At 41.7% G+C, this 17,576-nt stretch overlaps 1 protein-coding gene across 8 annotated transcripts in view; it reads right to left on the reverse strand.

Moving 5' to 3' along the window:
• MAPK4 (mitogen-activated protein kinase 4) overlaps positions 1-17,576 on the reverse strand; it is a 118,275-nt gene that overhangs the window by 86,273 nt on the left and 14,426 nt on the right. For 3 of the 8 annotated variants that reach the window (XM_023531123.1, XM_023531111.1, XM_011360553.2), the window contains exon 1: positions 3,678-3,812. The exons of 2 other annotated variants lie outside the window; for them this stretch is intronic. The gene's annotated coding sequence lies outside the window, so the exon portion shown is untranslated. Of the gene's footprint in view, positions 1-3,677; positions 3,816-17,576 lie in introns of those variants that run through there. 3 more of the 8 variants (XM_023531110.1, XM_023531099.1, XM_023531113.1) reach the window with 3 other exon arrangements.

The raw sequence follows: 17,576 nt of genomic DNA on the forward strand, positions 1-17,576 counted from the left end.
ATCTTCCTGAGTGCGTTTGCACTGACCACCCGATTCATCCCTCTGGCTATTCCCATGTACCTCCTCCATTGGTCGGAGCAGGACTTTCCTAGAAGCAAGGCTCTTCATTCTCACCCTGCTGACGGGCCCACTGTGAGTCATGTCAAAATAGCACGCACAGCCAAGAGCAGAGATCAAAGGGCGGAAGGATAAAAGAAAAAAAATAATCCCAAGACCTGAACTCAAGGCAGGATACACAGAGGTTAAGAACTAAGGATGCAGAATTAGAAGATCTAGGCTCAAGTCCCAGTTTCAACACTTAACCATCTGTGAGATGGTGGCAAGTTCCTTTCCTATTTCTGTAAAAATGGATATAATAACAGTACTCATGTCCCATGGTTGTGGAAAGGAATTATTGAAGCACAATTGGTAAAAGCTTCCACGTAGTGCTTGGCGCATAGTGTTTAGCAAATGTTAGCTGTGATGAGGACTAAGAGAATGCGGACAGTGATGCTTTGTATGCAAATATGATATGGTGTCATTCAGAAGAGATAGGCTATGCTGCAGGAAGAAATGATATCAAAATCCCAATGGCTTAACACTGCCAAGTTTATTTCCTATTCACGCCATGTACTCACTCAGGGTCCCAGGCTGGCAGAGGCTTCATTCCCCTATGTGCCTCCACAATCATCGCACACCACAATCAGAGCTTCTGTCCGAAAGGGTCACTTCTGCTCACAACGCATTGGTCCAGGGATCAGCAAACTATCACTTTTGGGCCAGCTGCCTGTGTTTCTACTTGAAGTCTTATTGAAATATGGCTACCCTTACGCCTTTGCATATGGTCTGTGGCTGCTTCCGTGCTCCAACAGCAGAGCTGAGCAACTGCAGGCGAGACCGTAGGACCCCTGAGCTGAAACTTAGTCCTATAAGAAAAAGCTTACCGGCCCCTGCATTGGTCTAAGCAAGTCACGTTGACTCAGGCAGGAAAATGCAATCCTACTGTGTTTTTGGAAAGCAGAGAACTAGAAATACATGGCGGACAGCACTAACAACCACCAGCGACGCAGACCAGGCTATTAATAGGGCAGCATTTTTACAAGCTCTTTTTCCAAGGGCAGGCAGGGGTTTAAATGGAAGATGATATTGCTAGGCTAATCTCGCTCAAGCACTATTTAATTGGGTGACATCCCTGCTTGGGAACCTTGAATGGATTCCCAATGTATTAAAGATAAAATTCCAACTCCCCTGTTTGATATTCAAGACCCTCAGAAAGCTGGCCCCTTTTACCTATCCTATATTTCCTCATTGTTCCTTGCCAGGATCTCTTTGCTTCTATCTGTCTAATCTCCATCGCAAACTAAGAAAATGTTCACAGACACACAATGGCCTCTTCTTCTTTTTTCTTTTTTAATCTTGGACTGTACGAGGAACATAAACCCAGAATTCTCTGTGTCTCAGGATGCCTCGCAGAGCATTGCCTCACAGGGACTAAGCAGTAATCTGCCCACACCTCTCCTCCCCTTTGAGATCACAGCCCCAAGCCACTTCTGATCTTTTCCTCGGACCGCTGCTTACCTGAAGTTAAAGAAGATTTGGCAGAACTGGGACCAGGCAGAGGCAATAGACAGAGGCTGCCATGTTCCCTGGGGAAGCAGAGCAGTAGCCAAGTCAGCTGAAATAAGAGAAACAGAGGGCCAGGTCCTCCCAGGAGAGCAGGCTTCCTGCTATGGATGGCTTGGCCTCTGAAAGGAAGCTTGGGCTGCTGGGCCTCCTCGCCCCCCCTCCTGGGAGGAATGGCAGTTCAGCTTCCCTGGACAGACATCCCAAAGAAAAACACCCTCAAGCCTAGCCTGAGTATCTAAGGAGACCAGCAAACAAACTGCCCAGTTGGAAGTGACCCCCAAAATGCCCTAAGTAAGGACACATCAGTCACGAAAGCAGGGGCAGAGAGTCTCCTTTGCACAGAGGTGGGGACGTCCCTGCTGCTGCCGTGTTTTGTTCTGGCCACAGAGCAGACGGCACACTCCGGGACGAGTGGGTTGACCAGGCAGTGTCTCATCAGGGCACCACCCAAACATCCACATTTTTGTCCCTGGCATTTTTCTCTCCATGCAGTACCTGCATCCCCCTGGAAGCTCTCTCTTGGCTCCTTTCTCCACAAACGATCAAGGTGAGGCTGGTCTCCTGGGGAAGGAGATGTCACCTGGTGCTCCCATGGTTAAAAGCATGGCCTTTGGAGGCAGACCGCTCTACATTTCAACTTCAGCTCCTTCTCTATTTAGCTGTGTGGCTCTGGATAAGTCACTTAACCTCTCTGAGCTTCGATTTTCTCATATAAAGTATCTACCTGGTAGTGTTGATAGCATCTGAGCTGAAGTGCTGATGTATGCATAGCACCTGGTAAACAGTAAGAGCTTAATAAATGGTAGTGGCATGGCAGTGATGCTGGGCTATAATCACCATCCTCCTCCTTAATGGGGACAACATGTGCAGGAATTTAAGGCTCTGTCTCTTGCTGTATCATTTGTCACAAAACTTCAACTCTCTTACTTATTTGCCAACTTCATATCTCTAAGGAAGACATAACTCAAAATCCAGACTGAGTCATGCCCAAGTCACTGCTGGGGCAAAGCCCCTGCTCTAGGCCACTCTGCCCTCAAACCAGCTGCTGCTGAAAAGCCAAAGCAAACTTCAACACAGATACCCAGGGGCAGTCTTTGCAACCCGAAGCGAAATATTCCACAGGCCACTCCCTGGTACCTCTAAAATATATCTGCTCCCAACTCAGCAAAACAGAACAGTGGATAAGGCCTTCTAGGGCAAGACACGAAACAGAAGTTAAAAATAGAAGTTAGAAAAGGGAGGCTTTATTTACAGGCTTCGTTATCCTTCATGCTGTGTGCTCATGTGTGTCTGTAAAACACCTTCGGCTCTAACAGGAGTCAGATTTGGGAATTGTTTCTAATAATGTAAGGAAGCTTGCACCGCGTGGATCAGGGGGTGTTTTACAAACATTAACTGCTGTGACTATGTGAAGTGATGCCTCATTTATCCAGCACGACCTGGGTACTGGGTACGTTAGATAAATTTCCTTTAACAAATAATAGGAGGACGATTTATCACTTTCGGCAGCACAACTTCAACATTCACCACTTTGTTGGAAGTTCTAAAGCTTATCACATACTTTCTTGCCTCATTAAACAAAGCATGCTAAAAATCATTTAATCATCTCTCAGTAACTCAGGGCCATTATAATAAACATCAACCATTACACTGGGCTTTAGAACAATGATACTATTCAGGAACTACTGAGGTATGGGACTGTTTTGTCTTTTTCTGCCCAAGTGACCCCAGAATATAGAACTTCTCTTGTCTGATTTTTATACTTGTATGACTTCCTTCACTATCAGCAATTCCTTCTTGCCGCTTTGAGTATTCCTGCCATAAACTCTTTTTACTTTGCTATTTCTAATCTGCTGTGAAGAAGGAAAACAAATCAAGCTTATTAGAACTTCATGTAAACCAAGAACAAGTAAATTCTAAGTAAGGGACTCATTTATGAGTAAAAAAAAAAAAAATGAGTAAAGCACCAGTGTAATGAACCTGCCTGTTAAGACAAAGCTTCAATAATCAGACAGACAGACAGACAGACAGACAGACAGACAGACAGACAGAGAGGAATAATGAACACTTACTAGTGTTTACACGATGCCAGGCAGTGTCTAGGGCCTCTGCATGTATGAACTAGTTTCCTCCACAACAAGCACATGAAGGGGATACTACTATTATACCTAATTTACAGGTCAGTCTCTGAGGCACAGAGAAGACTAACCACGAGGGGCTGGAGTGGAAGGTTTAGTTCTAGAGGAGGGACATTGTGGCATTTGCTGGTACAGGCATGGCTCCTGCAAGAACCCCAAGGATAGGGAGGATGGGAGGGAACCAGAGGATGAGGAGGTAGGACACTAGCAGAAAACTGTTCTGTGGTTGCCTAGCAATAAAGTCCCCTCACTGTGCTGGTTGTAGGGGAAGAGAAGATATGGGTATCCTTTAACCAGGTGACTTAGTGACTCACAAGAGACTGGAAATGAAAGGCCATCGAGCTGGCAGAGCTCTGGGGTGGCTGATCACCCCTGCCCTGGTCATCGCCTTGAGAACTGGGGGACTGGGATTGGAATCGAGCCTGCTGTCACTGTGGGGGACGGACCCCTCTGTCAACAGGCCACATTTCCTGCCGGGTTCTGGTAACTAACAGCAACCTCTTGTTTAGCTAAGGGCTAACAGCCCCTCTCCACCAATTCCCTGACCAGTGGTATGGTACGATTTAAGCAAGTCTTAGATGAAATTCAGCCGATCATTTAACGTTTATTAGCAAGCCGGCAAACACAGTCACATGTATAGTTCCTGTAGCTCAGGAAAGTCTCCATCTTGGCCCTTTGACTCCTCGGCCAGCACCCTACTTCCAAGGAGATGTCAATAATATTCTTTCTGGGCAGGCTTTGGACATAGGTAGCAGGGTCTCTCAGGACCCCAGAACACCCAATGCCTGGGCTTGCAGATTCTTCCACTCCTTCATGCAGGAAGTATGGCCTGGACCACCTTTCTAACAGTCACGGACTGCCAGTCATTACACAGGGAGAATTTGTTTCTCATATACCTTATTCTAGTTAAGGCCCTGGTATAAGTTTCAAGGTTACCCGGAAGGCCGAGCGACTACCTCTGGAATGTTGATTCCTGATTAGGCTATACCGAATGCTAAGCACTTACCCTAGGCTGTGGATCGGACCTACGTTGTGTCCACACTCTTGGTGCAACTTTGATATGGAAATCTTTTAAAGTAAGGTATCACACAGGCACTCCTGTGTGCTAGGCTCAGGCGCACATCTGGCCATTCTGATACAAAGGCAGAGAGTAAAGTTCCAGGTGAGGAACCCCCCATAGTGGAGGCTTAGAAGGAGTGAAGCTCAAACACGGATTCAGGGAATTTTAAGTTCTACTCGGTGGGTTCCACAGGCTATTGAATAAACATTGCTGGGGGGCGGGGGCAGGAAGTGGACAGCAGAGGTGTGAGGAGTCATGATCACATAAGTTAAGCAGTTGTCTTTTGTCTTTATATAGAGTTATTGGGACACAGAATGTGCTAATATGAATAGTGATTCTCTGCAGCATTTCTCAAATTACTCAGTCTAGGGAATCACTTTTCTAAAGAGCACCTCTATTCTGAGAAAGCTAATTTAAGAAACACAGTATTTAAAAATATAGGGGATAAAGTTGGATCATACCAGCTAGGAAACATTGGGCTGTCGGCTGGAGAGAAAATAATATTTTCATACTAGGCTAAGGTTCAAGATACCAAATTAATGGGTCTTTTCCTTAGGATGGAGGGAAAACCAACTGAGATGTCCCTGGAGATGGGGAGAACATTCCTTGTAAACCCCTCACAACGAGTTACTGGAGGGCAGCAGGGAGGTGAGTAGAGTGTAGAATGTGCCCACTGATCAAGCAAATGATGGAAAGAAAAAGGTAAGAAACAGTATTCCTGGGCTTGAATGTCTGTAGATGTCAGCAAGCAAAGTCTTGATCAATAAAATCGTCATACGTTGATATCTTAAAGCAGCAGATAGAATCTTCAAGAAGTAGTCGGGGGAGCTCAAGGAAGGACTCCAGCAGTGAAGGGGTTCGTCCTGTTCTGAAGACCCAGGCAGGCTGGGAGGAGGCTAACCCTGCATCTGGGAAGACGGCTTGGTGGACACCTACCCACATGAGGACACCCAGAAGAACGGAGAAGAGGGACACAGCAGTGGAAGGGTGGAAGGGATCGAGACAAAACTTTTGGAGGAGTTGCATGTGTTTACAAGGCTACAATCTAGAGTGTTTCATGACCCCAGAACCTATGCTATTGCCACACTAGAGCAATCTACTATACCCCAACTTTTTAATTTTATATCCACGAACCATGAACAGTACTAAAGTTTAAAATAACATTGAATGGATATGTTTATGAAAAATGAATAGATAGGAATAAAAACTACATAATCTTTAAAACTTTTTAACTGGTATGTGTGGGCTCCAGGCCCGGCTGGTCCCAGGTCTGGCTGTGATCCAGGCTCCCAGCTAGGAATAGGACTCAGATTTAGAATGTTATATTAGTGTAGGAGTGCGCCTGCACCTAACATATGTAAGCATGATTCAGCTTATTGTATCACGCATGTGTGGCTGAATGCCACTATTGTTCTCTGACATATTAAAAAAGCCCATGTGGTCCCCTAGAGAGCACAAGAAGAGCAGCAGAAGCGCGCTCCCTGCAGTAAAGTCGGTGCCTGCCGTTTCAGTGTCATGTCGGCTCCTTGTGCATTCTTTCAACTGGGCGTCTCACCACCGAAACCTCCCCTTCTCGATCAGCTTGGTGCTGACAGTATGAAATTACTTTCTGAATCAAAGTGAGGTAGTGCTTTCAACTAAATTTTAATGTCTTCTTCCAAAGAGGTCCCTTGGCACTAAAATCAATCAAGTAAAAATATTCATTGACAATTCTGTATCATTCAGGATGCCTTTGGCTGCAAGCAACAAGACACTTATCTCAAACTGGCTTAAACAGTGGGTACATTTACTGTTCCTCAAAACTGGAAGGTACAGCCATTTCCCTGAGAGTCTCTTGGCTTCATGCTCCAACTGGAGGTGGAGAGCTCCTGAAGCTCTGATCTTCACAGCTACACACGACAATGTCCATAGGCAGAAGGACCACCTCACTTCTCCCTGTACCTTCTCCTTAAGATGAAGGAATTTTTTCTTCAGCCCCTCTCAGGTAGACTACTTGGGGTCCTGTGCACATTCTTAGCTGATCATGAGCAAGGAGGACGAGTGCCCTGAAACCAATCAGATCCACTCCTGCAGCTAAGGGCGAGTCAGTTTCTCCAGAGATACCTGGTTGTGGAGGGGAAAAATGTGCCTGAATAAATTGGGATTCTGTTGAATAGAAGGAAAGATGCAAACGGATGTGGGATAGGCAACCAACACCTATTAAAAACGCCACAAACTTCTCACTACAAGAGATAAAACTATAAGTCACAGACTATTCTCTCAAAACATTTAGAGTATGGTTGGGAAAAAGCATAGATGTATATAAATAAAAAATAATTATAATACACAAGGCAATGTATGTTAAGTAACAAATACAAGACATTCCACTGGACAGAAGACAAGACAGATTCTTCTTAAACCAAACTCTGTTCTCTTGGAAACAAAGTCATAAAGACACTGGAATTTTTTTGAGAATGCAGATATTACTTAATTATATATCGTAATTATATATATTGTAATTATATATATATTGTAATCGGCTTTGCACTCCTTAGAGAAATGTGTTCCAGTTAGAGGTTGTAATATAATAAATAGATTAAAATCCAAGGCTATTTTTACCAAATATACTCTTTTAAATGACTGAGGATAATGCTCCCCAGGAAAGCAGAAAATACAAGTAAAATATCTGTGGAAAGGTATGCATGCTGAGGCTCTGTAGATTAGCTCTTTAGAAACACATTCGTAGATAATAGACTTCGCTGATCTCTCCACTTTTAGCTATATAAATCTCAGCTTAGAAGTGAAGTGAAGACTGATGGGTTTCTACAAAAACTGTTCTATTTACAGATCAGTGAAGTGAGGATTAGTAAGATTCTGCTATAATGTCTAATTGGGATTAATTAGCTAATGTTCTCAAAGCACAGACTGAGGAAGAAATGCAGTGCAGGGTTGAACTATATTGTAGTAGAGAGTCTGAATATTAATGCTGTTAAAAAAAATCTTTCATCCAAATAAGATATGTAGATACTCTCTTCTCTGGGAGGTGAAGCTTAGGGTATGCAAGACTTAGTGGCCCACGTCCAAAGAAGAGAGTATGGGAAAGGAAAATAGAAAGTGTACAATGGAAAAGTTGGGAAACACCTCCTTAACCAAGTGGTGAAGGTTAACTCTCAGTGATGTCTGTGGATGTCACGTACCCCCTGGGAGGATGTGATGAGAAGGGCACTTCACCTGTGTGGTGTTCTTTCCAAAACCCATAACCCCAGTCTGATCATGAGAAAAACATCAGATAAACCCAGATTGGGGGCCATGCTACAGGACACTCTAGAGTGTCAAGGTCATGATAAAACAAGGAAAGACCAAGAAGCCATCACAGACAAGAAGAGACTGGGGAGATATGACAACTAAGTATGATGCCATACCCTGGACTAAACCCTGGAACAGAAAAAGGACATTAAGTAAAATCCAAATAAAGCGTGGCATTTAGTAAAAAAAAAAAAAAAATTCTGCTTCAGATCTGAATTATGAAGATAAAGGTATGTGGAAATTTTTTAAACAAAAGCTGTCCATAGATTGAGAACACAATATCAAGTTTACTTATGACTCTCTAAAAAAATACAGTAATTAATTAATTTTTAAATCTTATCTTAGGAGTTCATGAAAGAATTCTTTCTTGGCTAGGCCATTCCTCGCCGTAGAGAAGAAACTCAGAAATGAATTACCTAATGTGTGAAAAAGCAAAGACTGGACGAATCAAGATAAACGAGCAAGAAGACCAGTACTGTTGGTTAGTGAATGAAACAGGAGGGCACAATTTGTTTGGGATTCTTTTCCTGATGTAAGTGATGTGACCAATTTGTAAATTCCTGGATGGCAGAGGCTATTTCTTACTCGTTTTTACAACCTTCACAGTGCTTGGCACACAGTAGATGTTTAATATTAAACTCATTGACTTGATTTAGATCAAGCTTCAAGGTCTAACATTTCTCAGGAGGTTTTAACGAGGAGGGGAGGGGGCTTTGAAGGATAAATGACAAAAAGGTAAATTTTCAAACATAGAAGGACTGAAAAAGTGTTTTATGGTCCCAAATCCCACTGTGGTTCCGCCCACTCCCCCCCCCCCCCCCCCCCACCAGCTCATCTTCTTCAAGGAGCCGTAGTGATGGCTTTAACTAGCAATGCTCTCTAATGTCACATCACTTTTATACATTTTCAGAGATCTGACTATTTAATATCTCATTTAACCTTATCAATAATCTTGAGATAGAGAAATAGCATTAATCTAAATTTCCAGAAGAGGGCTTTGCAGCCCAAAGAAGTTAAATGTCTATATAGAGCTGAACTATGATGGAGTCCCAGGAAAACCTAGGTATGCCTTCTCAAACAAGCATATGTATTAGGGTTCATCCCTCATATCTCATACCCCTCTTTGTCTTGTGGGTGCCTCCTGGTCCAACATGTTCTCCTGTCTTCTTTCTGTCTGACTTTAAGGTCATTTTGGCATCGACTCTTAAGAAAATAGGTCACTAAAAGGTCTAAATAATACAGCACACCACCTCAAACTTTCTAGTTAATTAAATGATTTGGGACGTAAAACCAGAAACCTATAGATTGATCTAGAAAGACTCCATGGGGCCACTGGTCTAGGAAGAAAATGAGTGGGATAAGTCTTGATTTTAGCAGCTGGTGAGCATTGTCCAGGACTAGCTGTTAGGTGTCAACATTGGCTTTCAGTATTTCCACTTGGTAAGATCTCCAGATATGCCTCTACAACAAGCTGTCTCCAGCCAGCACCACCCACTTCCGAGAGACTCTTCCTCTGGGATTGCGACGTACACGAAGTGGTAAAGATTAGTAAAGAATAATCCCAATCTGGTGCAGAAGGCCTCTTCTCTCTGGATCAAAATACGCCTTTGTTGGGAGTGGATGGGGATTGACTGGAAGGGATAATGAGGAAACTTTCTGGGGTAAGAGAAACATTCTTGATTGGGGTGATGGTTGTGTGGGTAGACAAAGTCATCAACGCTCATTAATTTAAATACTTAAGAGCTGTATAAGTTCTACTTAGTTGTTAAAAATAATAATGAGGACGTCTGAACTTGTCATTTATTCTAAACTGTAACAAGCTGTTCTTCCTGTGACCTGAACATTCTACCTCCACTAGTGTGGCGTGAGATTGAGTCGAGTATTTTTTTGTTTATTTGTCTGTCTGTTTGTTTCACACTCTTGCTATTTACTGAATCTGTGGCTAATGATAACTGCCAAGTCTCTCTTCCTTTTAGGCATGAATTGCTAAGCAGTGCTTCCCCTACCTGACTTTATACCACCGATATCTATTTTGATGGCTACACAGAACAGTACCATGCACCTCATGGATAAATGATGCTATTTAAGAAATTCTTTGAACTTCTGTGTACAGAGAAAGACCAAGAAGGCTGGACTTAGAATGAGGTCTGGAGATCATAAGAACCATTCTTATATCTCCAGATCATAAGTTGCTCCTTTATAAACAGTTTCTCCCACAAGAGTCCCCATAAGGAATTTACAAAGTGCTTTGGGTATGTTGTTCTTTAGGGGAATGAGCTAGGCTTGAGCTATTGTAAGTGGATTAACCAGAGACAGATCAAGTCAATTAGAGTCAAAGCATCAAGCAGAAGAAGGAAACAGGGATCAGGCATAGTGTAGCACGGGCGGGCGTTAGGAGCACAGATTTTGGCATCAGGCTTACCAGGATTTGAATTCTGGCTCCACCCCTTATTGACCATACAAGTCATTTAACCTCATTGTGCCTCAAATTGGCCCATTTATAAATGAGTAGGGTACTAGCACCTATACCATGAAGTTGTTCTGAGAATTGGTGAGTACGTATAAAGCCCCAGAAGAGTGCCTGGAACTATTTAATTGTAAGCTATCATTATTCACAGCATTATTCTCGTCTGAAAAAAAAAAGAAAAGAAGAGAAGTTTATCTTAGTTCTATTCATTCCTTCAAGGGCTGCATATAGACCCACTTGGAGAAACAAGGATTTTATGAATTTGACCTCAAAGGCAAGGGAAGCAAAAACTAAAATAAATGAATGGGACTACATCAAACTAAAAAGCTTCTGCTCAGCAAAAGAAACCATCGACAAGGTAAAGAGACAACCATTGATATGGGAAAATATATTTGCAAGCAATGCCTCCGATAAGAGCCTAATATCCAATATATACAAAGAACTCATACAACTCAATAACAATAAAAAAAAAAATGATCCAATCAAAAAATGGGCAGAGGATCTGAACAGACATTCCTAGAGGACAGACAAATGGCCAACAAATATATGAAAAGATGCTCAACATCGCTAGCTATTAGAGAAATGCAAATCAAAACCAAAATAAGATACCATCTCACCCCTGTTAGAATAGCTATAATCAACAGGACAAGTAATAACAAATGTTGGAGAGGATGCGGAGAAAAAGGATCCCTCATACACTGCTGGTGAGACTGCAAATTGGTACAGCCACTATGGAAAACAGGATGGAGGTTTGTCAAAAATCTAAGAATTGATCTACTATATAATCCAGCAATCCCTCTCCTGGATATTTACCCCAAAGACTATATTTGCACACTGATGTTCACAGCAGCATTATTCAGAGTGGCCAGGATATGGAAGCAACCGAAGTGTCCTACAAAAGATGATTGGCTAAAGAAGCTGTGGTACATATATACAATGGAATATTATTCAGCCATAAGCAGAGATGAAATACTGCCATTTGTGACAACATGGAAAGACCTTGAGATAATCATGCCAAGCGAAATAAGCCAGACAGAAAAAGTTGAAAATCACATGATATCACTTATATGTGGGATATAAACCTAAAAGCAACAAATGAACAGGACATGAACTATAGACTAGTGGTTACCAGAGGACTATAGAGTAGTGGTTACTAGTGGGGTGGGGGTCAAATATAGGGGGACAGGGAGAGGGTGAAGCAGGTAAAGGGGATCAAATATATGGTAGCTGAAGGAAACTGGACTTTGGGGGGTAAACACACAGTAGAATATACAGATGTCAAATAGTAATGTACATCTGAAAATTATATAATTACATTAACCAATGTTACCCCAATAAACTTAAAAAAAGTAAAATAAAATAAAATACATTTTTAAAAAACTGCCAAACAGCTCTTCAAGATTGTTGTATCGTTTTACACTCACATCAGTACTGTATGAGCATCCCAGTTTTTCTATACTCCTGCCAACACTTGGTATTGCCAGTCTTTCTGATTTTAGCCATTCTAGCAATTGTGAAGAATATCTCCTTGTGGCTTTAATTTGCATTTCCTTTATGACAAAAGATGTAAATCCCTTACTAGCCATTTATATATTTTCTTTTGTCAAATATCTATTCAAGTCTTTTGCCCATGTTTTTCATTGGGTTGTTTGTCTTTCTATTATTGATAGGTAGGAGTTCTTTAACTATTATATTTTAAGTCTTACTTATGTTACAAATATTTTCTCCCAATTTGTGATTGCCTATTCATTTTCTTCATGAACAGCATCTCTTCATAAATAGAAAGACCTAATTTTAATAAAGCACGTCCTTTTTTTCTTTTTTGTTAGTGTTTTTGTGTCCTAATCTCTGACTAATCCCAAATCTCTTGTTTTCTTTTTGAAGTTTTATGTTTAGCTTTCACATTGAGTCTATGATCTAACTCAAATTAGTTTTGATATGTACAGTGGAGTTGAGGTTGAGGTTTAGCTTATTTGCAGACTGATATCCATTTTTTTCAGCACCATCTGTTAAAAAGCCTTTTTGTAGAATTGACTTTGCATCTTTGCCAAAATCAATGAGCTGTACACATGTGGGTCTACTTCTAGATCCTATTCTGTTTCATTGATCGATTTGTCTATCTTTGTGTCAAGTTCATACTATCTTTGTTCCTGTAGCTTTCCAGTAAATCTTGAAATCACCTAATGTGAATCCTCCAACTTGGTTTTTCATTTTCAATATTGCTTTGCTATTTTACATCCTTTGCATTTTCATTTAAATTTTAGATCACCTTGCCAATTTCTTCAAATTAACCTGCTAAGGTTTTGATTGGGATTTATGAATCTACAGATCAATTTGGGGGTTGTGAATATAGTTGTCACTGTGGCTAGTTACATAGTTACAACAAGAATAATAGTTAACCTTTATAAAGCTCGCACTATGAATTCTGTCCTTTGCTCATCTTTACAATGACCCAGGGACCTTAGAAATAGTCCCATTTAACAACTATAGGACCCATGCTAAAGACAGAGTATCTGCTCAAGTACATACAGCTAGTTAGTAGGGAAGCTGAGATTCCAGCCCAGGTAGGTCTGACCTTAAATCTCAGGTGCTTTTCTCCAGGTTAGGCAACTAGAGGAAGCACCAGGAGCACAGAACTCATGTCACAGAAATCATGTTAGAAATTTAGGAGAAAACTAAAGATTGCCATCCTAGAGAAGAAAAAATGATAGGACGAACTGATGGTTTACCTGACAATACTGATGAATCATCACATGAAAGACCCTGGGGTAGAAATTGTAAGGGGCCAATTTCAATGCAAAATAAGAAAAAAACACAATAATTACTAGGGATGTCTTATCAGAGAGGCACCAAAGCCAGTGGTTAAGCACACAGACTATAAAGTCAGGCTGCCTGGGTTCCAAGCCCATATCTGTCACTTACTAGCTCTGTGGCCTTGGCAAGTCACTTAACATTTCTGTGTCTCAATTTCTTCATCTGTGAAATAGTGATAAAAGTCACGTGAAGCAATGATTTAGTAATTGTAAAGGATTCACACAATGTATGTCTGGTAAATAGCAGGTGCTCTGAAAGGGTTAACAGGTAAAAATTTTAGAAATGGAATGAGCAATCTCGTGAGACAGTCAGTTCTAACTCTCTGAAAGTGGTCCAAAAATGTCTGAATTGCCATCTATTCATGTAGCTACAGAAAGGACTCCTGCATCAGAGGAAAAGTTAGACTGTGTAGTCTCTAAAGTTCCTTTTTTCGGTTCCAAGATCCAATAATTCTAAGTCAAATCCTTCAGAAATTATAAAGAAAACAACAAGCATGATGGCCTTCTCGCTTCCATCGATCGATATACACTCTCGCTTCATTCAACCCATAAATTCCAACTTGCTTGGAAACAAAAGCTTCGGACTGGTGTAAGGAAATCTAAGTCAGACTGTGCCCTCAGTCTCACAAGGGTGATGGAAAATAAAACAGAAAGAAAGGACAGACACCAAGAGGAGGAGTTATAATTAATTTGTTCACATGAGTTGGTTGCTTCCCCCTCTATGTGAGCCAGTGTCTGATTCTCTTGAGATCTACCAAGGTCCATGGCGAGGGGGAATGGGATTATTCTAATTCAGAGAAAATGGGTATTTGTGTCCTTAGTCTCCCAATGGGGACTGTTTCTTCTCCAGCTCTGGACTTTATAGGTTTGTGCTTATCTAAAACTTCTTGCCCTTCGAATACTTCCTGCTCCAAATAAAGAACCAAGCAAAGTTTCCCTATAGAAGGAGCCATTTGGCATGTCTGTTTGAAGGCTTTTCTGGGCTTTTATCTTTTCTAACCCTGATGGGCCTCTAGAGTTTTCCCAGCAGCATTTCTTATTCATGACAGGCAGGGTCTGCAAGTTCGTCACTTTCATTCCCAAGTCCTTTGTCCTTCTCTGATTGCCTTCTGTCTACTTGACTCCATTTGAAAACGAGCTGCTTAATTAACTCCCCAGGTCTTTTGGGTCGATTAAAATCATCCATACCCTATAAGAGGCAGCTGCCATTTCTCACCACTGTGGCAGAGGTTATACTTGTTCCTCTTCACAGAGAAGAATCAATCCCAGCATTTCATGAGGTGCTCATTATCAACCTCATGCCCTAAAATCAAACTATGTCTCCCCGGTTTGGTAACATGCTGGAGAAGATCTTTGAAGTCAGGAATGAGGAGCCAATGGAGGGCCAAATATCAGAAATGCTTGAGCCCTGAGTCACTGTGCTGCCATTTACTAGATGTGTCACCTTGAGCAATCCACTGAATCTTTCTGAGCCTCTTTCTTCCTCTGTTAGGGAAAAAATGGTAATAGCAAGACCTCTAACAGCTACCTGTGCCTTATACTTAGGATGCATCAAACAGATGCTGCAAATAGTGCAGATAAAATGCTTTGTAAACCATAAAAGTACTAAACAAATATAAGGCTTATTTAATGAGGGTGTCCCTTGGCCACACTACATGAATAAACTAGCAACAGTGCATGTTCTAGAATAACCAAATTTTACATTGTCTCCTAGGTCAGCATGCTACATCTTCATCAATTTCACTGGGTCCTAAATGTTACTGGGTTGTAAAAGGAACTTCTTAAATCAACATGGCTATGGCCAGATACAGCTGTTGGGAATATCTACAAGAGGCAGGATTAAGGGTAGGATGTAGAATGAACAGGTGGGAAGCCTAGGTTCCAGTTTTTGTGGTATTATTAATTAATTGTGAGAAAGTCTCTGTATCTCTAGTTCCCCAGACTCTCCAAGTTAACAGGGTTGCTGTGAGGTAAGGTCATATATGAGAAATGATTTACTAAGTTATAAATACAGTGGACAATATTATTGTGATGATTTTCCCAATTCATCCATGAAGAACCAAAGACTCCATTCCCTATGTGCTCAACCAAATCCAAAGCCGGCAAAAGTCAGGCCACTTTTTGTGCCAATATGAATTTGAATAAGCATGATCACTTTTTAAAAGAAAAGCTTAATCAAGGAAAAGGCCCTGATTTTGACCTCTAGTGTCAAAAAAAATAGGTTCACTAAATGCACCATAAAAAAAGTTTGTGTGGTAACTTCACTGCAGAAGTTACTGGCTTGTACGGGAAGGGAACTAACCCTTCCTGAGTGTGTCTGCTCAGTGCCGAGCTCCATGCTTTGGGGGACCAAACTCACACCCAAACCTGATCACTCATCAGAGTAAAAGGAGACATGTTAATAATTATGCAAGGGCATTATGCAATGAGACTGTCTCAGGCAAATGCATCATCCCCCTCCCTCTGCACAGCGCACAGCAAAGCTTTGCAGAACTCCAAGGACAACAGAATCGCTAATCTGCACTAGAAATTTCCCAAACGGCATAACATTATTCCACTCCTATGACATGTCTGTGTTTACCTTTCAGCTCTAATTTTAGTGCAGCAAGAAAGTCCATTAGTTGTTATTGAGAAAGTTTCCTTATTAACTTGCCTGAAGTGCCCTGAGCTGGATTGATGGGTCCACAGAATTGCTAAAAGGCCCTTAGCTGTGCCCTTCCTGATCAGCTCTGATCCACGTGGGCATCAAGGAAGTGCTTCAGCAGCTGACGCGAGGGCTGCCCTTAACCTTCTCCTACGCGATGCTCAGGGCCGTGAGTGAATGAGCTCAAATCCCCTCCTGAAAGAATGCCACCATTAGGGCTGGGCAAAAACGAGTTTACTGGTGGTCCCTCCACTGGCTGCTAAGATCAAGTTTTTACACCACTAACTGAAATTCAAGTTAAAAATGCCTATCTTTGTATATTAACTTTATGACCATAGCCATTATTACGCTACTAACAGGAGCTTTAGTCCCAAGAATTACTCCTTCCTCATCTGAGTGGGCTGCCATTCCCTGGGCATTAGGATAGGCATATTACAAGCTGGAAGTGTAAAATGTAGGAGAAAACATGGAAATAGAGGGTGTCGGTTTGGTTTGCCACTCTTTGACCAAATTCATAACATTTCTAGATTTCGTTTTCCTTCTCTCTGCAAGGAAAGAAGAGCATTCTTGCTCAGTGTTATCTCATGGAGTTGCCATGAAATGAAATGTAATAATGAATCTGAAAGCTCTTGGCAAAAACAATGAGCTCTACAAATATGTTGGCAATGCAAATATGCAGGTGAGAGGACAACCACACAGAATAGAAACTCCAGCTGTGAGTTCTCTGTTAATTGCAATTTGAATTCCTGTACTCAGTTCTCTCAATGCAATTAGGAGCTAACAAAAGCTTGCTCTGGGAGTAAGAATGTGGTTGGATGGATGGACTGAAGCTAAAAGAGAGGACCATTTTCTAGCCACAAGAAATTGAAGAAGTGCATATTTGACCATATTATTTGGATTTGAATCATAATTTAGCTCCAGAATGCTCTGGACACACCATTATCATGACATTTAGGATTCATTTTTTTTTTCTACCATCTAATGAGCTAACTTTTTGGCCATTTCTCCATATTTTTTCTCTATCCATAAATGTCTGTCTGATTTGAGTTTGGGTTAGATGCATAAAGTAATCTTTAGAACCAAGGACATGATTCCTGGAGCTACAGGCAGGTCCCAGAGAGGAGCCCAGATAGAGGCCTGGATGTCAACAGGTAGAGAACTCATGCTCCAGGGCTGTTCCTCCACCTTATTTTCACATTGGGCTGAACCTGCTGTTCTTGAATTTTCAAAAACGTCTCATGCACACTTGGTGGATTTAACAGACAGTCTTCTTTGTATCTGTGGAGATACAGACCAGTAAAAATGTCTGAGTTTCTCTTAGCAAGCAGACAGATGAACATTCTTGTGGTAGACAAGCTCCCAATTTGGCCACCAACAACTCCCGTCATTGTATGTGCATGCCGCCCAGCACGTCAAGACGTGGGATCCATTTCTCCTATCTGTAAACCTGGACTGGCTTTATAACTTGCTTGATCAACAGAAGGTGGTAGAAATGATGCTCATTCTGAGACTTTTGAGCCCGAGTCTTAAAAGAACTGGCAACTCTGTTTACTTCCGCAGAAGC

The sequence above is a fragment of the Pteropus vampyrus genome, unplaced genomic scaffold, assembly GCF_000151845.1.
Source record: "Pteropus vampyrus isolate Shadow unplaced genomic scaffold, Pvam_2.0 Scaffold3, whole genome shotgun sequence".
NCBI lineage: Eukaryota > Metazoa > Chordata > Mammalia > Chiroptera > Pteropodidae > Pteropus > Pteropus vampyrus.